Below are 22,839 nucleotides of genomic sequence, written 5' to 3'. Positions count from 1 at the left end.
AGAGTGACATAGACTCTAGCCAGATCAGCCTCTCCCTAAGTCCCTCCCCTACACACACACACACACACACACACACACACACACGTCAATTATGGCCAATCTTAGAGGCAAACGTATGGGAATCCGGTGGTTGGATCCCGATCCCAGGCTGTTTAAAAAGAACAGAACAAAGGAGAGAGGTACGAAAATAAAGACACACGTTGAAACCTTCTCCTCCGTCCTGGCTCCTTTGTGGTCCTGACTCCTTTGCCCTCTGTGAATGCTTTATCCCAGAGCCTTATCGCAGGCTCTGCACTTTTCTAACAGGCAGGCAGGGGTTTATGGCTCTGGCCAGCAGGGCTATAATCTGAGCACCGGGCTGAGTCTTGGCCCTCCAGAGTTCATAGGCCTGGTGGCACCCCGTTGGGACTTGTTCCCACACCTCCCAGCTGAACTCCTCTGGGCCAGACAGAGCGCACCAGAAGCAGTCTTCCCTGGGACCTGCAGCTTGGAGCTACCTTCCCCTGGAGGAGCAGAGCAGGACCCCCACCACCAGACCGTTAAGTATAACACTCTTTCATATCTATTGGTTTGATCATTAGGAGCTCTCTTAGTTACTGTTCTGTTGCTGTGAAGAGACCCCTTGCCCAAGGCAACTTTTACAAAGGAAACCATTTCACTGGAGGCTTGCTTATGGTTTCAGAGGTTAGTCCAGTTATCCTCATGGCAGGGAGCACACAGGTATGGCGCTGGAGCAGCAGCTAAGAGCTGCTTCCTGATCCCCAGGGAGCCTGCAGGAGGACTTTGGGCATGGAGTGGGCTTTTGAAATCTCAAAGCCCACCCCCAAGTGACACACTTCCTCCAACAAGGCCATTTTTTAATCGTTCCAAACAGCTCATCAACTGGGGACTTCATCGTGCAACATAAGCCTATGGGGACATTCTCACTCAAGCCAGCATGCGGGTCTGCCATGTGGCTAGTTACCTCTCCTCGGTTTCATTCATTCATCTCTGAGTTCAGGCTAATGTTCTCCTGCACTTGACTCTGCCAGAATCCAATCTCTGTCTGTCGGATGTCCCACCTTCTACTTCCTGTCTCAGGTAATAGGCCATCAGTATTTTATTGACAGGTGATGCTTCCACACAGTACATAAGAAATTCTCTCTACAACACAACTCATCAGACTTGGCAGCAAGGCCTTTGACTGTGAGCCATTTAGCCAGCAAATCAGTCAATCATGGTGGGATTGGGAGGTGGGGACTCCCCACTTCTTGAACTGACAGAGTAAGTTATTTCCACACCCTCCCAGTGACTGTCAAGTAGTAAACACAACATCTGGCCTCTGTTTCAACACAAAGGTTTCCTAAAGATAGGCTGTGTAGCTTAGGGAACTAACTGCCTTTGGTTATGAAGAGGCCAGTTGTGAGCCAGCATCAGTGAAAGCCAATCAGGCCTTGCTCTGCAGCAGGATTTTAATTTGTAGGTTTGTTTGTTTGGTCTCATTATGTAACCCTGGCTAGCTTGGAACTCACTGTATAGACCAGGCTGGCCTTGAACTCATACAAATCTACCTGCCTCCCTGAGTGTTGGTACTGAAGGCCTATACCACCAGAACCAGCTAACTTGTAGTTTTAGGCAAGATAAAAACATTTCATATGTAGGTTTTTACTAGAGTCTAAGTCTTCAGTGTCAGTCTTACCAGCAAGCTTATGACTTACCTTTACGTACCTTACTCAGTCATGCTATTTCAAGCCTAAAATACAAGAGCTCCTTTGTCCCTAACCCTAACTATTTCCAATGCCTGTTGACCATAGTACAGTGCTGTACTAACCGTGTGACCTTGGGAAGCCACATAACTGTTCTCATCTACAAAAACGTTTTCCACAATCATGTTTTGATATCAAGGGTCCCTTGAGATAGTGCATCTGAAAACACTTGGCACACAGCACTAAAAAGTTACCCTGAACTAAAGTTACCTATCTGAGTTGGGCTGTACTTAGAATGACCTGGAGATTCAGTGTTCCACCTCCACCCAGCAGGAGGAGCTGCAGTCCTTTGCAAGGATGACTGAAACGGCATAGTGCTGAAGCCAGTATATGCATGTGTGCACACACCTGCAGTAAAGTTTAACTTATAAACTAGACTTGGTGATGTAGTAACCACAATAACCTAGAGCATTTATAATAATGCAGTGCTCACGGGAAATGTGTAAGTTGTTTCTGTAGGGACCAATGAGATGGCTCAGCAACTTAAGGCACTTGCCACCGCACCTGATCCCTGGAACCTGTAAAGTAAGAGAAAAGAATGAGTCCTAAAAGTTGTGGCTTCAACAAGCAGGCTTCAATACATGCACATACACATATGCAATCAACAAATAAATGTAAAAGAAATACTTTTGAACTCAAGAAGTTAGACTCCAGAGAATCAAATAACCCTATTAAAAATTGGATACAGAGCTAAATAAAGAATTCTCAACTTTAGGAATATCGAGTTGCTGACAAGCACCCGAAGAAATGCTCAACATCCCTAGTCATCAGGGAAATGCAAACCAAAAGCACCCTGAGATTCCACCTCACACCAGTCAGAATGGCTAAGATCAAAAACTCAGGTGACAGCAGATGCTGAGAGAGATGTGGAGAAAGAGGAACACTCCTCCATTGTTGGTGGGATTGCTCTGGAAATCAATCTGGTGATTCCTCAGAAAATAAGACATAGTTCTACCTGAAGACCCAGCTATACCACTCCTGGGCATATACCCAAGAGATGCTCCAACATATAATAAAGACACATGCTCAACCATGTTTATAGCAGCCTTATTTATAATAGCCAGAAGCAGAAAAGAACCCAGATGACCTTCAACAGAGGAATGGATATAGAAAAGGTGGTACATTTACACAATGGAGTACTGCTCACCTATTAAAAATAATGAGTTCATGAAATTCTTAGGCAAATGGATGAATCTAGAAAATATCATCCTGAGTGAGGTAACCTAATCACAAAAATACATCCATGGTATGCAATCACTGATAAGTGGATATTAGCCCAAAATACCCAAGATATAATTTACAGACCACTTGAAGTTCAAAAAGAAGGACAACCAAAGTGTGGATGCTTTCATCCTTCTTAGAAGGGAGAACAAAAATATTCTCAGGAGGAAATAGACAAAGTTTGAAGCAAGGCCATCCAGAGACTTCCCCATATTCAGTCACCAAACCCAAACAAGATTGCTGACTTACAGAAGTGCATGCTGATATAGCTGTCTCCTGAGAAGCTCTGCTAGAGTATGACAAATACAGAGGCCGATGCTCACAGCCAACCGTAGAACTGAGAATGGGGTCCTTAATGGAGGAGTCAGAGGAAGAACTGAAGGAGTTGAAGGGGTTTGCAACCCCATAAGAACAACAATACCAACCATCCAGAGCTCCCAGGAATTAAACCACTATCCAAAGAGTACACATGGATGGACCCATGGCTCCAGCTGCACATGTAGCAGAGGATGTCCTGGTTGGCATCAATGGGAGGAAAAGTCCTTGGTCCTGCCAAGGCTTGATGCTGTAGTGTCAGGAAATTTCAGGGTGAGGAGGTGGGAGAGGGTTGGTTGGTAAACACCCTCATAGAAGCAGGGGGAGGGGTGATGGAATAGGAGATATGGAGGGAAATTCAGGAAAGGGGATAACATTTGAAATGTAAATAAAATATATCTAATAAAATCAGAAAAAGGAAATCAACAACAACAACAAAAATACTTTTAAAATTTTCATGTTGGCTTATACCTTTGATTCCAGCACTGAAAAGGAAGAGACAGGCAGGTGAATTCAAGGTTTGTCAGGGCTACACAGTGAAACTCTATTTAAAAAGTCTATTTCTAGAATTTTCTTCTTAACATTCTCAGACTTGCCTAATGTAACAAACCATGGGCAACACAACCTGCCTGAGGGCAGGGCCTAACTTATTAGTTACAAAGTCTAAATCGTAGGCTCATCCCAAAACTAATAAATAGACTAGAATGCTCAGAGAAGTGGGGTGAGACTTTTTTTCATTTATATTTGGTTGGTTTTGTTTTCTGAGAGTGTTTTGTGTTGTTTTGTTTGTGAGAGTCTCACCCTGTAGCCCAGGCTGAAACTCCAGCTCCTCCTGCCTCTGCCTCCCAAGTACAAGGGTCAGAGCACAGGTTCTCATGTGATGTTCATACCCTCAAATAGTGTCTATTCCTGTTGGTGCCTATTAAACATCGTATGCCTAGGGAATATCAAACAGCTTTTTTTTTTTTTTTTGGTGGTAATATTTTTATTTATTTATTTGTTTGTTTAGACAGGACCTAACTGTCCTTGTCTGGCCTGGAAATGGGTAGGTAGAAAAGGCAGAAGGAGGAGGAGAAGGAGGGGGAGGAGAAGGAGGAGGAGGAGAAGGAGGAGGAGGAGAAGGAGGAGGAGGAGAAGGAGGAGGAGGAGAAGGAGGAGGAGGAGGAGGAGGAGGAGGAGGAAGGAGAAGAAGAAGAAGGAGGAGGAGGAGGAGGAGGAGAAGTAGAAGAAGAAGAAGAAGAAGAAGAAGAAGAAGAAGAAGAAGAAGAAGAAGAAGAAGAAGAAGAAGAAGAAGAAGAAGAAGAAGAAGAAGAAGAAGAAGAAGAAAGAAGAAGAAGGTTGGCCTTCAACTCAGAGGTCTACCTGCCTCTATCTTCCAAATGCTGGGACTAAATCAATATACCACTATACTGTTGTGATGTATAAAAAAGAAAGAATGAGCTAGAAATATGTTTAGTAGAGCCAGGTGTGGTAAGGTGGAAGGGGGTGCCTGTGGGCCATGATGAGGCATCCCTTTTCCTGAAGTACCAGCCATAGGACGGGTATAGTATGGAATAGAGTGTATTTAGGGCATGGGAAGGGGAGTTGAGGATGGAGTAGAGACAGAGAAAGGCAGAGAGAGAAGAGGAGAGGGAGAGAGAAGAGGAAGCCAGCCACAAACACATGGAGAGAGAGGAGGTAGTGGGTGGGGAAAGAAGAGACAGAGGGGGTAAGAGTAAGAGAGGCAAGCTGCCCCTTTTATAGTGAGTCAGGCATAACTGCTGTTGCCAGGTAACTGTGGGGTGGAGCCTAGAAGAAATGCTAACACATGCTGCTGAAGAAGCAGTATAAATGAAGATAAGTTTATACATTTTTAATGTTTTACATTTATTTTTGTAAAATGTATTTATGTGCTCATGCCATGGAGCACACATGGAGTATGTGGATAGAACCAACCTTTGGGTTCTTTCCTTCTACTACATGGGTCTTCTCAAACTCATATTGTTAAGCTCAGCAGCCAGCTCCTTTACCTGCTGAGCTATCACACTGACCTGGATAAAGGACCCTTTGTGGCAAGAAAGACAAGGGGTGCACACCTGCTTGCTTACAACTGGTAGCTGAGGAAGCAGAAAAATGGATAGGAAGTGAAGACCACACTACAAACCTCAAAGCCCCAATACATAGGGGGTGTTCTGACGCACTGATTGGGAATCTGCCTGTGAATGCTGAAGGTCCTGTTCCCCAATTGTTTTTTGATCAATCAATAAAGATACTAGCAGCCACTGCCTGGGCAGCAGAAGTGGGACTTCCCAGGATCCCACAGGCAGGCTGGGATGTAGGAAGAGAGAGAGAGAGCCACCAGCCATGTGAGATCTTGAGTAGAGTGGTCATTGGCTATTTCCCTGCCTGGGCCTGGAGATTAGAAACAAACGCAACTAAGCTGAGGGCGGATTTAGAGGTATTGAGCTGGGAGTCAAGGTAAGGGCACATTATCTGTGGGAGGCTTATAAGTGTGCAGTCATTGAGATAATAAGTGTATTTAAAATAAGCTAGTGTGTGTGTGTGTGTGTGTGTATGTGTGTGTATGTGTGTATGTGTATGTGTATGTGTGTATGTGTGTGTGTATGTGTGTATGTGTGTGTGTGTATGTGTGTGTGTGTGTGTGTGTGTGTGTGTGTATGTGTGTATGTGCGTGCTCGTGTGCGTTTCATCCATGGATCCAAAAGAATCAGGGCAGTGGCTGGTAGCATGGTCCGTCTAGAGCTTAAAGCAGGGTAGTAGAAACTACACACCACACCAATAACCCATTTCACCTGGTTAGGCTTCACCTCCTAAAGGTTTCACCACCACTCAAAACAATTCTACCCACTGGGAACAGAGTACTCAATCAAATGCATGAAACTGTGGGGGACATTTTATATCCAAACCATAATACCGTGAAACTACAGATGGTTGTGAGCCACCATGTGGTTGCTGGGAATTGAACTCAGGACACCTGGAAGAGCAGTCAGTGCTCTTAACTGCTGAGCCATCTCTCCAGCCCCCGAAAAGTCTACTTTTTAAAGTGCTGGCTCAGCACACAGGTTCTGTTCTCTTGCACTTTTTCTCACTCTTCATTTCCCATCTTTCTTTCTCTACCTCCCCTGACACACACCAAGTGCTAGGAATCAAACTCAGGGAGGGCCTGGGCATGCTAAGCAAGTGCAATACCTCTGACTACCCACCAGACCCCATTTACTTGTGATACATAGTCCCGAACCACTTTTTTTTTTTTTTTTTAATGCTGCTCATAGCTTTTTGAGGCAAAAATCTTGTATATCCCAGACTAGCCTCAACCTTACTGAGGACTTTGGACTCATGATCTTCCTACCTCCATCTGGAGCACTGTGAGTTCAGGCCTGCACCACCACAACCAACCCCACAACTCCATTCTTTTAAGTAATGTTCTGAAGTCAGCGCCCAGGCTGGGCAGCAACCCAAAGCAGAAAAGCTGCCTTCTAAGCTTGCTGATTGACAGCATCCCAGGCATTTACAAAGTAGGTCAACCTGGTCTCTGTCTACCTGCCTTTTCAGAGATTAGTCAGAATGGGTGACCTGTTTCAGGTCACCAGCAGGAAAAGGTGGTGTGGCATGGAAAAGGAGGTACCCAACTTCCCCTTGAGGAGTAACACCCAAAACAAGTGTCACAACACCTTAGTCACTCCCACTGTGTTTACACCACCCCGTTTAGATGTGTCACTTCCTTGGGCTCCTCCCAGATATAAGAGACCAAGTGCCAAAGTACTATAAAAAGTTTGTTCCTGACCTCTAGTTGCCAACAGACATTCTCCAGCTTTAGTCCTCAGCAGATCACATTTCTAATGTTTCCTCGTGCACACGGCACCAGGGCCCCTCCAGGCAAGCAGACACACACACACACACACAGACACACATACACACACAGAGCATCAGAGAGGTACACACATACACACAGAGAGGTACGGTGGTGCTCAGTTAAGGACGGTAGATGGTGAAGGGCTGTCCCTAACAGGCTTATCATACCTAGGAATCCATGGTACTTTATGAAAACTGTGTCCAGGCAACACAGAGCAAGGAAAACGGATCTAGACAGACAGTACTGCTGGTTTCCTTAGCAGACCTCAGAACACACAGGCACATGAATATCAGGTGACACCATTTTTCATTACATGGGGTCATTACCACATGGGGTGTCTCCATGGTTACCTTTCTTCTCCTGTGGGAAGGACTAGAAGGCTTTTCTGTTGACCATGGCTTTCCTCTGAGGACAGGAAAATAATACTTCCTTGCCTTTGGTGTTTACACCCTGGGCTGTATTTCTTTGTGTTCTCAAATCCTTGCACAATCCGGTTTGCTTACCCATCGCTGTCATTATTCACGGAGCTTCCTGCTCCCTGTTCACACTGGGTTGTTCAGACTCCAGAAACAGAGACCCGATCTCACTGTTGATTAATGACTACGTGGGTGAGACACACTGCTAATTAAGAAGGAGCCTATCTGTGACAAACAAGTCCCTGTGTGTAGAAGTGTGAGCACCTGTTCTGCACATTCCCCCTGGAATAAGAGAACATTCCAGCATCACAAAGAGCACAAATCCTGCCACCCTGGGATCTGGCCCTAGGGCTGTCAATGACAAACTGTGATAGCTTGGGCAAGCTTTCCTTCTGCCTTTTAGTTTCTTCTCTGCAGAAGGGCTGAGAGCTGACCAATCATTTCAGGTTCCCAAGGCTTCTAATTTTAGCACTAAAGGCTTCATGCGTTCCAGGGATCTTCTCGGTCTCAGCTAAGCTTGCTCTGGGAAGTTCATGTATTAGGTATCAGATAAGCAGAGAGTTTCTGGTTCTGATTTTTATGAGTCTAAACCATAAATGCTTCTCAAAGAGAAGCTAGTAAGAGATGGGCTGAGTCACACAGGGAGGATGTTTGATGGTTGGTTGTATGCAAAAAAACAAAAAAAAAAGTGCAAGATGTCCTGCTCCCTGACCTCTGACTCACCCAGGGCAGGAGACCATTCTTAACATCTCACAGGAAGAGATCAGTGGAGAATGAAACACTCAGGCAAAAAATGCCCTAAGGTTTCCCAATATAAAAGAAACTCAGAAAACAATTGACTAATATGTTTGTGACAAATGCTGTGACTGCCAGACTCCTTGCAAGTGATCTAGTAAGATCTGATGCCCCATCTCCAACTGACTGGTCTTCCACCCCCAGGAAGGCACCATAAACACACATACACACATACATACACAAACACACACACACACACACACACACACACACAGTACTCAAATGCCTTGGTAGTTAGGTTTAGCATCCCCAGATACAGATATATTCCACAGTAGGTCTCAAACCCAGAACATATGGCTGAGGTGCCCATTAACATACCAAAGCTGATACTAGCCACCAGGTCCTCCTCAGTCCCTACCTGCTATAGGCTCCTTCTGGCCCGCATACCCTGTACCCTATCCTAAATTTCTCCAACCCAGGGAAAGAGCTGCCCTTCCTCCAGCTGTCCTTCCCAATAATCCAGCCATTTTGGTTACCTGACTTTCTGGTCTAATCTTTACTCTTGGTCAGTCTCCTGACCCTGACTTCCCATCTTGATGCAAAGCTCCTCTCCCCTCCCCCATCTCCTCACATGGCCCCGCTCAGTCTGTCCATGTTCATCCTGGACTCCCCAAGTTGTTCCTACCTCTGGCTGTGCTCTCCCCACATGTCTACACTAAATTATCTCCTCCACCAATTTAGGAGCAGTCATGTCCTTTCCTCTTTTATTTCTTTTTCATTCATCTGGTCCGGAATAGCCAACTGGAAAAGCACAAAATCTTTCTAACAGAAGCCTGAAGAGACAGGCAAAGGAGCATCCAGCTCAGTGTTGGTCTCTGATTCTGCTGTCCTGTTGACAAGACCTTCAGTCAAAAGTTCTTTGGGTGCCTGGAATCAAGGGGAAAGACAGCTGAAGTCAGGTTTTGAGCAGATTTTTCATGCTGCTAGGAGCTACAGCGTAGCTGCCAGCTCGCCCTCGGTTGACTGGAGGGATCGCTGCTCGCCGCACATTCATATTTAATTTAGAGGCAAACTGCACAATCTTTTTTTTTTTTTTCATTTTCTCTGTGCCTGATTTAATTTTGGCTTTCTGCTTAAGTCAACTCCTGTTCCAATCTCACCTCATAGAATAAATCTGGCCCAATTGGCTCCTCAGAAGATCCTTCAGCAGCTGGACCCAAACCAGCCCCGTGATTATTGAGCAGTGATAGCGCCCTCATGGAGACAGTCAAAGAGTGAGACTAGCACCAGCTATTTCAGGAGCCGCGCAGCAAATCAAAGGACTTCTGTAACTCAGCAAATTAAAGTACAGCTGTTTAAAGTCTCTTCCCACTCCTGACCAATCTGAAATACAGGGGGGAAAAAATAGCAGCAAGTCAAACTGGTTCAAGCACACAGTAAAATCCTGCCAAACTGGTTTCAGAAGCATATCAAGTCATAATATTGTCCCCTCTTTTCCTTTGCTGTGTACTCAATGTTAGCAAAATCTCAAGCTGCTAAGAGGGAAATTTACCACCGAAGTCCATGAGTTAATTATCTGGAGACCAATTATGACTCAAGTGAAGATTCTTGTTTACACACAACCGAGAACTGCAGACAGTTGCTCAGCACAGGACAGACAGGTTAAAGGAGAATGCTGTGGACGGTCATCTTTACAATCTCTCGGGTGGGGCATAGCCTGAGTTAACACTAATGCACTGTGAACATATTAAAGGTATGTATTCACTGCCCTGCATACCAATGCAGGCTGCCAAGGTTCTCATCACCGGCAAGATCGGGCTACCCTCTGCTTCCTCACCCTTGAGCCTTTCATTCCTCATCTTTGGAGTTAAGAGAGGTAGAAACCATCCTTAAACCCCACTTCAGTCAGGTTTCTGACAGGAAGTTAGAGGACCGAAGCAGCGTGGTGTATATGGGACAAGTCCACACAGTCAGGTTTGGGCTGTGCCGAATGGAGCACGCTTCTTCCTCTGTAGGGCCATCTTCTGAATACCCACTCTGTGCCAGGTACATTTTCCTCTGAGGTACACCAACTCTTGGCCATCTTCCTGGAAGATGGAGGAGACTTTGCAAGATTTTCAGGAGAAAGGCTTGGCTTTATCAGAACCATCTCTTGCTTGTTTGCTTTTTGAGATGTCTCAAGCAGCCCAGGCTGCCTTTGAACTCTCAATCTCCCGCCTCTGCTTCCAAATTTGGGGATTATGAGCTCCTGTGGACCTGGCTCCATCCAGAAGTCCTGAGTAATGTAGACCACCGTGTCCCAGCTGGTTTTCTTGAATTCTTTCCGAAGTAAATTTGCACTCCTTTCTTTGATTTCCTCTGAGTCCAGGGTTGTTCTGAGTCACTATTTTGTCATGAGACAATGGAAGGCTAACTTGTGGCTATACTAGCCAGAGACAGGAGCAAGGATCTGTCATATCTAGAAAAACATCATTTCTACTGAGCCCAAGAATTGTAGGACAGGCATGTGGGTGGTATTCCTGTTACAAACAAAACATTAGCAGACTGGCAGCCAAGAATAAAATGCAAGGGACTGCATTTACTCTTTGCCTCCCAATAGCAACAGTTTTCTGGGTTCCCAGGTTGTCCGGTACTTTGCTGTTGTCTTGTCGGGTCTGAAAATGCCTGTGAGGTTTTGGTTCCACTAGCTGCCTGGCAGAAAGATCTCCAACTATCTTTTGTAGTTACAGCAATTGATCAGTGTAGAGGTGAGAGGTAGCAACTAAACAGAAATTAAGTCCAACAGACTGATCTCTGTGCCCTTCCCAGTTTTTGACAGAAGTTCACTTGAGGCCTTGGCTTTGCTCAACAGACACACACAAACACATATATACAAATAAATGAGGGCAATTTTTTATTTTGAGACAGGGTTTCTCTATAATTTAATTATAATAAATTTTAATTAAAAGTTGCAACACCATCTACATGTAATAAAATATTCAAATATAAATCACATTTTAAAAATTCACAACCCAGCCACTGAGCCATGGTGGTAAGGCAGGCCCCTGTGCTCCATACCTAAAACTGCCCCTGGTTGTTCATCCTCTGTGAGCTTTTTCTAGACTTTCCTGGTTGTTTTGTTCCTCTGAGACTGGGCCTGGGCCTCAAATCTAGATTTATCCTTCCAAGATGCCAGAGAGTGAAAACCTGGAGCAAGGTTTCAAATGCAGATGTTAATTTGGGTAACAGGAAAAGGTAGTAGTAGCTGGGACCCTTCTTGGTAGTTTTCACGTGACGTGATTGCCTTTATTGTTCAAGTCAGGATGTCCTGTTTTTAAGTGTTTTGAGTCTTACACACTGAAGTCAGGAGAAGAGGGCTCCACAGACTTTTTTTTTTGTGTGTGTGTGTATGTCTTTGACTTCCTTCCTCACTGGCTTTAGATACACCCTACAAATCTCTTGTGTTTTGGTGTATAGAATTTAGGTTTTTCTTTATTTTCCAAGGAACAGTTTTATCACCAGCATTTCTTTCTTAAACATCAGTATGTCTGCAAGTTCCTTTTTTTCTTTTTGTTTTTTTTTTTTTTTGTTTTGTTTTGTTTTTGTTTGTTTTTGTTTTTCTGCTCTAATAAGTAGGGATGGGAGACAGGGAGATGGCTCAGTGGATAAAGGCACTTGCTGACAACATGATGACCTAAGTTCAATACCCAGATCCCATATGATAGCAGAGTAAACTCCCACAAGTGGTCCTTTGACCTTACATGTCACCCTGATCCCCCACAAATAATAAGTATGTTTAAAAGGATATGATGTGCACTACTTAAGTCGTGGTATTTTTGTCATATGCACTCTGCTCTTGAATCGTCTCTCCCTTGTCTGTCTGTTGCCTTGTAGTTGGCCTTTCACCCATTTCCCCTCTTTTCTCCAGGGGAGCGACCAAGGGCCTACCAAACACACCAGGAGGTGCTCCAGTACTGGGCTATCCTCAATCATGTCTTAATTTCCTTTATTTTTTATTTAGTTTTGTTTTCTGTGTATGAGTGTTTTGCTCCAATGTTTGTCTGTGTACCACACACATGCATGACATCGCAAACAGGTCAGAAGAGGGCATCATACGCCCTGGAACTAGAGGTTCCAGGTTAGACACTTGTGAGCCAACATATACATGGTGGGGATGAAGCCTGGACCCTCTGTAGGAACAAGAGCTCTGAACTGTTAAGCCATCTCTCTAGGCCCTAATGTTTGTTTGCTACATAGGATTTCTCTGTGTGGCCCAGGCTGTCCTGGAACTCACTCTGTAGACCAGGCTAGCCTTGAACTCACAGAGCCATCTGCCTCTGCCTCTACCTCCAGAGTGCTGGGATCAAAGGTATGTGCCAATATCGCCCAGCTTCCAGCCCCTAGTTATTTGGTTGATTGGTTGGTTTTAGTTTTGAAATAGAACCCTGTTAACTTGTCCAGCCTGAACCTGAAGTTACTCTGTAGCCCAGGCGATCCTCAATTTTCCACCCCTCTTTTTCAGCCACCGTGGTAGCTGCTTTTATAGAACTGCACCATCAGACCTGTCCTTCCTCTCACTTCTAGTCTAGCTTTGCTTTTCTTCTTCTCCTCCTTCTTTCATCCTTGTCCTTTGGAGGGCAAGATGAATATGCTTCTGTGTTGAGAGGAGCAGCTCCCAAAAGAATACACAGCTGTGAGGAGCACAGAATCCAACCACTGTGCAGATACCCTCTCTTTCTCTCTCTTGCTGTAGGACTGGGTGGGAGGTGACAGCAGAGATTCAGTTTCCCAGGGACGTCAAGTGCCCTGAAGCTCACATTTAAAGGCCATTGCAGTAATATCTAGCACTTGGGAACCATTGGTTATCTCAGTTCTCATCACTGAGAAGGCTGCTTCTTCCTTTTAACAATTGTGCCGTGTTTTTTTTTTTTTTTTTTTTTTTTTTTTTAAAGCATAGCAGCTACTGGCCATGGTAGTGCATAGATGTGACTCCCTATACTCCAGAGTCAGAGAGCAAGGGTTTGAGTTGAAGGCCACACTATATAGAGAGTTCAAGCTTGGACATATGAGACCGTGGTTTATAAGTAATAATAAATGATAAACACTCTTTGGAAAAGAGTAGCTGTTTCTTTCAGGCCACCTCTTGTTAGTGCCATGATATTCTTCCTTTTCCCTCTCTTTTCTTCTTGTTTTCCTATTCCTCTCTCCTCTCCTCCTCCTCTTTCTCTTCCTCCTCTTCTTCTCTCTGTCTCTGTCTCTGTCTCTCTCTCTCTCTCTCTCTCTCTCTCTCTCTATGTATATTTTAAGTTTTATTTTTCACGTGTAATGGATAGGGACATGTGGAAATCAGAAGACAACTTTGGGAAGTCAGTTCTTTCCTTCTGTAACTCGTGGGTTCAGAGGATGAAACTCAGGTTGTCAGACTTGTCAACAGCACCTCAGCAGCTGAGCTGCCCAGCAGGTCCTTCTCCTAGTTACCTGTCTATTTCCTACTTCCTAGAGCTGCCATGGCAGGCACAAACTACGCCAGACTTGGTGTTGCACACTAGTATTGCCAGCACTTGGGAGGCTGAGGCAGGAGGACAGATCACTGCAACTTTCAGGCTAGCCTAGGTACACAGTGAGTTGAAGGCTAGTGTGGGTTGTACACCTAGACCATGACTCAAAAACAAAAAGCTGGAGAAATGGCTAAGTGATTAAGACTGTGAGCCTACCCTGTTCCCAGCACCCATGTAAGGAGCCCCAGAATATATGACACCCCTAACCTCCAAGGGCTCCTACATTCATGTGTGCACAAACTCTCAGACACACATATACACATTCTAAAATAATAATTCAAATTTTTTTTTTTCAAAAAGCCAGGCACAGTGGCGCATGCCTTTGATTCCAGCACTTGGGAGGCAAAGGCAGGTGGGTGTCTGTGAGTACCAGGTCAGCCTGGTTTACAAAGCAAGTTCCAGCTCCACATTAAACCAGGCACACTGAAACTATTAGATGAGAAACTAGGGAAAACCTTAGAACTCATAGGCACAGGAGAAAATTTCCTGAACAGAACACCAATAGCTTGAGCTCTAAGGTCAAAGATTGACAAATGGAACTTAATGAGATTGCAAAGTTTCTGTAAAGCTAAGGACACTGTCAAGAAAACAAAATGGCAGCCAACAGCGTGGGAAAAGATCTTTACCAACCCCACATCAGATAGAGGCCTAATATCCAAGGTATACAAAGAACTCAAAAAGCGAGACACCAGAGAATCAAACAACCCTATTAAAAAATGGGGTACAGAGTTAAACAAAAAGTTCTCAATTGAGGAATATTGAATGGCTGAGAAACATCTAAGGAAGTGCTCGACATCCTTAGCCATCAGGGAAATGCAAATCAAAACAACCCTGAGATTCCACCTCACACCAGTCAGATTGGCCAGATCCAAAACTCAGATGACAGCAGATGCTGGCAAGGATGTGGAGAAAGAGGAACACTTCTCTACTGCTGGTGGGGCTGTAAACTGATACAACCACTCTGGAAAACAGTCTGGCGATTCCTCAGAAAATTGGAAATAGTACTACCTGAAGATCCAGCTATTCCACTTCTGCACATATACCCCAGAGACACTCCAAAATACAACAAAGATGCATGCACCACAATGTTCATAGCAGTCCTATTTATAATAGCCAGAAGCTGGAAAGAACCCAGATGTCCTTCAGTAGATGAATGGATACAAAAATTGTGGTACATTTACACAATGGAGTACTACTCAGCTATCAGAAACAATGACTTAATGAAATTCTTAAGAAAATGGATGCATCTAGAGAATATCATCCTGAGTGAGATAACCCAGTCACAAAAGAACAGACATAATATGCAGTCACTGATAATGGGATACTAACCCCAGAAAGCTCTGAACACACCAGAAACAAGTCACAGGCTGTGTGAAGTTCAAGAGAAAAAAAAAAAAAAAAGAAAGCAAAGAAGAAATATAGTAACACTCAAAGATTTTACTTCTGTGAATGAAGAAATAGTGCCATGTGCTTGACAATGTGATATATAATTTAACACCTCGGTGACTGTAAAAAAAAAAAAAAAAAAAGGATTTCAATTTCGGTAACAACAATGGTTTTGTGTTCACTCAATCTCATTTCTATTTATACTAAGTATTTTCATTAAGTTAAGATTGTTCATATGTGACTTTAATGATTATTACTGACATTATTTTAAGATGTTTTATAAGAATTCGTATTTTCGATTTTGATGATATTATATATCTTTTGTCTATAAAAACAAAACAAAACAAAAAAAAAAAAAAAAAAAAAAAAAAAAAACAAAGCAAGTTCCAGGACAGGACAAGCTACACAGAGAAACTCTATCTTAAGAAAACAAACAAACAAGAAAAAAACAAGAAACAGGAAAAAAAAGTCAAAAAGAAAAAGAAAAATGTGCAGTTACTTACCTACCATTGCAGAAGGGAGTTGTACACATGCAATCTCAACACTCTGGGGGATGGAGGTAAAAGGGTCAAAGTTCAAGGATGAGTTCTGCTCACAAGTTCAAGTAAGACTAGCCTGGGAATACATGAGACCCTTGTCTCAAACGCAAACAACCGAAAAACTAGGGGTCCAACGATAACCACCTTCCAAGGGCAGCATATAACACTCCCAGGTGATCCAAGTACGTTTCAACAGGCCCCCATCTCCTACGGGCTCCACGCCACCTCTAGGCAACCAAACTGAGGAGTCTGCCTCAAAAGGTATGGAGATAATCTATAGCACCACAAATTTCTTGATACATTCTGAGTAATGCATAACACCTAGGGAGAAGACAATTGAAGATGGTCATGTTTTCCATAGCATTTAAGTGGTTATTGGCCCTAGGTTCATGCTCTGAATGGTGTTAAATCTTTATTTTACTAAGTATAATAATCATAAAACATCATTTAATATGAAAACACATATTGATCTACACTATAACATTTATATTGCACCTTGCAATTTACAGGAAGTTTCTAATTTATTATTAGAATTATGCTTTAAAGTAAACTATGTATACTCGTCACTCTTTTTTTTTTTTTTTTTTTTTTTTTGGACACAGGGTTTCATGTAGCCCAGATTAGCCTTGATATACATATAGCCCATATATAGCTGAGTATAACCTTAAACTTTTTTTAAGATTTAGTTTAATGTATATAAGTACAGTGTCACTGTCTTCACACACACGAGAAAATGGCACCAAGATTCCATTACAGATGGTTGTGAGTCACCATGTGGTTGCCGGAAATTGAACTCAGGACCTCTGGAAGAGCAGTCAGTGTCTTAACCACTGAGCCATCTCTCCAGCCCCTGACCTTGAACTTCTGATCCTCTTTCTTTTACGTCCTAAGTACTAGGATTACTGCTGTGATCCACAACACTTTATGTGAGGGTAGGGGAATAAGAAGTGAATGTGTGTGTGCATGTGTGTGTGTGTGTGTGTGTGTGTGTGTGTGAGAGAGAGAGAGAGAGAGAGAGAGAGAGAGAGAGAGAGAGAGAGAGAGAGAAACATCCCAGACACCAAAAGTCAACTTCATGAAGTGTGATACTGCAGAAGCTGTCCCCCTAGTTCTTTGGGATAGCATTTCTCACTAGGACTAGGAGCTGGCAAATTAGCATAGGCTAGGCTGTTTAGTCAGCAATCCTCAAAGATCCTTCCAGGTTTGCCTCCCCACTGTTGGAATGTAAAACCCAAATTGAGTCTTATCTATTTCAGGCTCCCATGCATGAGATGAGAGATCAGGGATCGATGCAAAAGCAAGAGGTTTATTAGTACAGTGCACTGGGGTTGCCTACATCCAGAAGAGAGGTGACCTCAAGCAGTAACAAGCAGTTTTTATGCTTTTTAGGTGTACAGGTTACATCAGCAAGGTTACAGTTTAAATTTATTGGCTAAGCGTATTGGCCTTTGAATCCACTGGCTAGCAAGCATGTGACAGGCATTTGAACGCTATCTGGGACCTATCAGTCAGTACATTCTGTGCTTCTCCCGAGAACTGTGGGCGGAGAAAAGAACTTGCCCTAGCCTTGACCTGAGGCAGTGGGTATAAGGCTGGCGAAAGCCCCTAGGGTCCTTCAGGGATTCTAAGCACCCTGCGATTCCTGGCTTTCTGTTTTTCTAGGGTCTTCATGCTTTTGTGGTTCCCTTTGGGTTCAGGGATATCTACCGTGGACAACTGAATCGATAAAATCCCTTGCAGCACAGCCTGGCCTTGAACTTGCCTTGTAGGTGAGAATGACTTTGAACTCATTCTCCTGTCTCTGGCTCCTGAGTGCCAGAGTACAGTACTGGTTTTACAGGGCTGGGGATCAGGCCCTGGACTTCGTGCCACCAGACATCCACTCTCCTACCTGAGCTACATCCCCAATCTAGAAACAGTGGGTTTCTGTTGGCAAGCAGGCACCTCCACGGGCAGCTCTGAGGGATGCAATGACAATAAGATCCGTCATCACAAGCTGCCCAGAGGCCACTCGTTCCCATCATGGCACCTGTTTCTTGTCTCATGCGCATGCGCAACAGCCTAATTTTAAACAGCTACAGGTTTTTCTATGCTCACCCCTTCTCCCCTTCCTCCACCCAGAGGCAGGGCTCTATACCCCTTCCTTTTGAAAAACTTCCCATGGGAGACACCTATTTGTTGCAAAGTGTGACTGCTTAATTCCATCGGTTTAATTTTGCTTGAGACAGGTTCTCACTATGTAGCTCTGGCTGGCTACAAACTCGCAAGAGATTTGTTTGTCTCCTGATACTGAGATTAAAGGTTTCTGCCTCCAGACCAGGCTCAAAACACAGGTTTTAAGTAGCTCCATGAGGACTTGACAACCAGAGTGAGGGACCCACACAGACAAGTTAGAAATAGTGGTAAATTGCCATATGAATTTTTAATGAGTTGCCAGCTTCTTTCTATTGGTCTGAACATTTTTACCTTTGAGTTCAGTGAATTCTACTTTGGGGAAGGGAAGAAAAGAGGGCACTTGATTGCTTTATTGTAAATGCTAATTACCCGGCTCCTTCCCAAGTAGTTCGGGCAGTCTCCAAAAGATAGATTGGCAAAAGCTTTGTCCTTGATGAAAGTCTACTCTGAGCCTTCTCTCTTCAGCCAAACCCTGACATTTGGACTTTTGGCATTTTTTTTAAATATTGTTCAGTTTTAGCAAAAATCCCTCCAAATCGGCCACTATTCTTCCCAGTCTCTCCTCATATCATCTCCACCCGCCCAGGCTCCCTTCAGCAAGAAAGCAGTTGAATGCGTTTAACCAAAATCCTCCCTTTCCTTGATGTTTCCTGTACCTGCTTTAACGCCTTAACTGCTCTGCGGCCCCAGTGTTTCTTAAAGACTTGAGAAATGACAATGGCGTGTTCCTCAACTATATCATCATGGTGAATTCGATGGCCAGTGAAGGCCGCAAAGCTCAGTTTTACTACCATCAACTGGATAGTGGACATTGCCCCAGAGTGGCTCTGAGGAGTTTCATGAGTGTGTCCAGCAGCAGATGATAAACCCTGGGTGCTCTGCACTGTGTGCTCATGAGAAAGAATGTCCTCTGTCACGGTCAGCCCACGTTAAGCTCCATTTTCTTCTGAATTCCAGGTTTTTATTTTAAAAATAAAGGAACTTTAGAGAGTGTTGCAGGGTGTTCCCGGAATTCAGAAGGCCGAGGCAGGAGAGTTTGGGCCAACCTCAGCAGATCTGAAGAACTCTAGTGAGATCAACAGTGTTTGTGTGTCTCGGTTTCAGCATTCTAAAGAAAAGTTGGAATTAATATGATACAGCCAGGCTACTAATTATGGTGTGTGTGTGTGTGTGTGTGTGTGTGTGTGTGTGTGAGAGAGAGAGAGAGAGAGAGAGAGAGAGAGAGAGAGAGAGAGAGAGAGAGACAGATTAGGTATGAAGATCAGAGCACAACTTGTAGGAAACATTTCTCTCCTTCTACCATGTGGGGCCCTTATATTAAATTTCAGTGCTCAGACTTAGCAGCAAATAGATACGTTTACTCCTGAGCCAACCCCCCGGGCCCATCTCTAGCTGAACAGGCTGCTAGAACATTGTTGTAAGGCACAATGTTCAAGATGCCGTTATCTCTGTGGTTTAAAGTGTTAGCTCATCAAGCCGGACTCCTTACCAAGCCAAACGGATTTGTCACTAACGTGTTCTGACCTATACTTGATCTTTAAAATAAACTTTTGTTTAAATCGTTTAAGTTTCATCTTCTAAATCAGCGGTCCTCAACCCCACTAATATTGCAATGCTGTAACATAGTTTCTCATGTTGTGGTGATCCCAACCATAAAGTTGCTGCTTCATAAGTAGACTTTTGCTACCATTTGATGAGTCATTATATAAACATCTGGTATGAGACCCCCAAAGTGGTCCAGTCATACAGGCTGAGAGCCACTGTGCTAAATGAAATGATTTTTCCATCCATCCCTTTTAGTCACTTCCTTGCACACTAGTCTTCTAGAAATAAGTACCTTAAGTTGAAGCACTTTGATGGGGGGGGGGGTTTACCCACAGGTCTTTTTTCCCCCAGAGTATTGAGCAATAGACCTGAAGGATTTGTAAATGTTTCTTTTGGCTTCCTTTTGGTTTCTTCAAGACAGGGTCTCACTATTTGGCCTGGACTGGCCTGGAACCTGCTTTATAGACCAGGTTGACCTTGAACTCACAGAAATTCTCCTGCCTCTGCCTCTTGAGTGCTGGGTGTCAAGGCTACAGGCACTTCTGTGGGTTTTGAAAAGCTGTCTGAGAAGTAAGTCAGCAAGTAAGGCTTATGGGTGGAAATGAGTATTCCCATTATTGTGTTTTAAAAGATAAATACAGAGACAGTAAAAAAAAAAAAAGTAACAATATTTTAGGTTTGTCTTCAGTGCATAGAAAATTATCATGAAATTGAATCCCAGAGTGGTAGCTGACATGATACCAGCACTCAAGAGGCAGAGGCAGGAGAAAAAGAAATTCAAGGCTAACTTCAGTACAAAGAATTTAAGACCAGCCTAGGCTAAGTGAGACCCAGACTCAAAGGAGGAGGAACAAAGGAAGGGAACGAAAACCATAATGCTAAGGAGCATCTTCAGCTTTAGAACCAAGGTATTTTCGGGAGACTCTTAAGGAGAGTTTGTGTATTCCATGCCCTCTCCTGCAGGCGTCATGCATGTCCCCATGAGTGGGTGGCATGGAATAAAGTTTCTGTGAGATGAAAGAATGTCTTTATCTTACCTTCTGCCTCCTCTCCCCAGGACCCCGTAATCTACTAGCACAGCCTTTAATGTCCGTATCAGGATTTGCTTCTCAGAAGCAAGATTTCCTAGGAAGACAGACAAAAAGGAAATCATTTGAATGACATGTTCTATGGAAGTTACTTATGCAATCCTTTGACATGTGTCTCTCTGTTATACTTTTAAATCCATAGTATGCTTATTGTAGACAAATTAGAAAAAAAATTTAAAAAGTGTCACCACCTAAAGAAAACTGTTAACATCTTAAGTTTATATTCTTCCATTCTTGTACTCTTTTAATTATTACATTTTGGCTGGAGAGATGGCTCAGAGGTTAAGAGCACTGACTGCTCTTCCAGAGGTTCTGAGTTCAATTCCCAGCAACCACATGGTGGCTCACAACCATCTGTAATGGGATCAGATGTCCTCTTCTGGTGTGTCTGAAAACAGCGATAGTGTACTCATATAAATAAAATAAATAAATCTTTTAAAACTTTAAAATTATTACATTTAACTTACTTACTTATTTAGTGTGTGCATGTGCATGTGTGTCTGTATGTGTGTGTGTGTGTGTGTGTGTACTCGCTTTTGCACATGCCACAAAGCACAGGTGGAATTCACAAGATAACTCGTAGATCTTGGGTCTCTCCTTCTCTCATGTGGGACCTGGGGTTCAAACTCAAGTCCCCAGATTTAACAGCAAGCACTTTTAACAATCAGGCCATCTGGCTGATCCTTTCATTTTGTTTTTTTGAGACAGTGTCTCAGTCTGTAGCCTAAGCTGCACAGAAACACTCCATATAGCTCAAACCAACCTTGAGCTCATGACAAGTCCTCCTTTTTAAAGGCTTGTTTTATTTTGAAATTTATGTATGTATGTGTGTGTTTGTATGGAAGTATATAAGCATGTGTGAGTATGGTGCTTCATAGAGTCCTGGGGTCCAGAAGAGGGTGGTGCTTCCCTAGAGCTAGAGAAAATGAAACTAAGTCCTCACCAAGAGTAAAACTTGCATATATATATATGTGTATACATACACATACACACACACACACATACATATATTTGAGGTATGTTTCTACCTCCAAACTAGTGAGCATATATGTGTGTGTATGTATGTATGTATTTATATATATATATATGTGTGTGTGTGTGTGTGTGTGTGTGTGTGTGTGTATGTATGTAGAACTTTTGGTTTTTAGACTTTATGTAATTGAATCTATAAATTTTAGGAGTGTCTTCCTTTCATTTTTTTGGCAGCATTCATTATTAGTTATGCTAAATAAACACATGATTTCTAGTTCTGAATGGGCTTTAAAATTTCTATCTCAAGATTTATTAAAGAAGAAGTCTCCATCTCAGCTTTGTTTCATGCTGCCGGTGACCTCAAACTCACTATATAGCCAAGGCTGGCCTTGAGTTCTGATCCACCTGCCTTCCCTTCCTTCTCGAGTGCTAGGATTACAGCCTCCTGTATGCAGTGCTAAAGAGTGAACCCAGAGCTTTATGTGTATTAGACAAACATTCTTCTAAATGAGGTACAGCCCAGCCTGAGATTTATTTATCTATCTGAGATAGGGCCTCACTATGAGGCCCACTGTTTAAGTCAGTGTTCTACTGATGTGAAGAGACACCTTGACCGTAGCAACTCTTATAAGAATAAAGCATTTAATTGGGGCTTACTTACAGTTTCAGAGGGTCAGTCCAATATCTTCAGGTAGAGCATACAAGTATGTAAAGCAGACACACTATCTGAGAGTTGAACATCAGAATTCAAAAGCAGCAAGAAGAGAGAGCCACTGAACCTAGCTTGGGCTTTTTAAACCTCAAAGCTCACCCTTAGTCTCAGACTTCCTCCAAAACCTCTACACTTACTCCAACAAGGCAATACCTTTGAATCTTTTCAAACAGTGCCATTACTTAGTGACTAAGCATTAATCGTTGAGCCTATGGGGGACATTCTTATTAAAATCACTACATCCATTCTACCTCCAAACTAGTAAGCATTCTATAGCATCCTCTGGAGCACTAGGATTTAGTCTTAATTCTTTAGCCCCTAAATTTACTTATGTCTCTTCTCTTGTGTGTTTATATGTGTGTATTTATGTGTCTATGTGTACATGTCTGTGGATGTGTATTTGCATGTGTCTGTGTATGTGAATATGTGTGTATATAGACATGTATGTATGTATACATGTGTATATATATATATATATATGTATGTGTATTGTATGTGTGTGTAGGTAAATGTAAGTATATGATAACTGTTCTTGGTTGTTAACTTGACTACATCTGGAATTAACTACAACCAAAAGAAAGGCTGAATACACCTGTGAGA

The sequence above is a fragment of the Micromys minutus genome (genome assembly GCF_963924665.1).
Source record: "Micromys minutus genome assembly, chromosome: 1".
Lineage (NCBI taxonomy): Eukaryota > Metazoa > Chordata > Mammalia > Rodentia > Muridae > Micromys > Micromys minutus.
Note: the sequence above shows the minus strand (reverse complement) of the source record.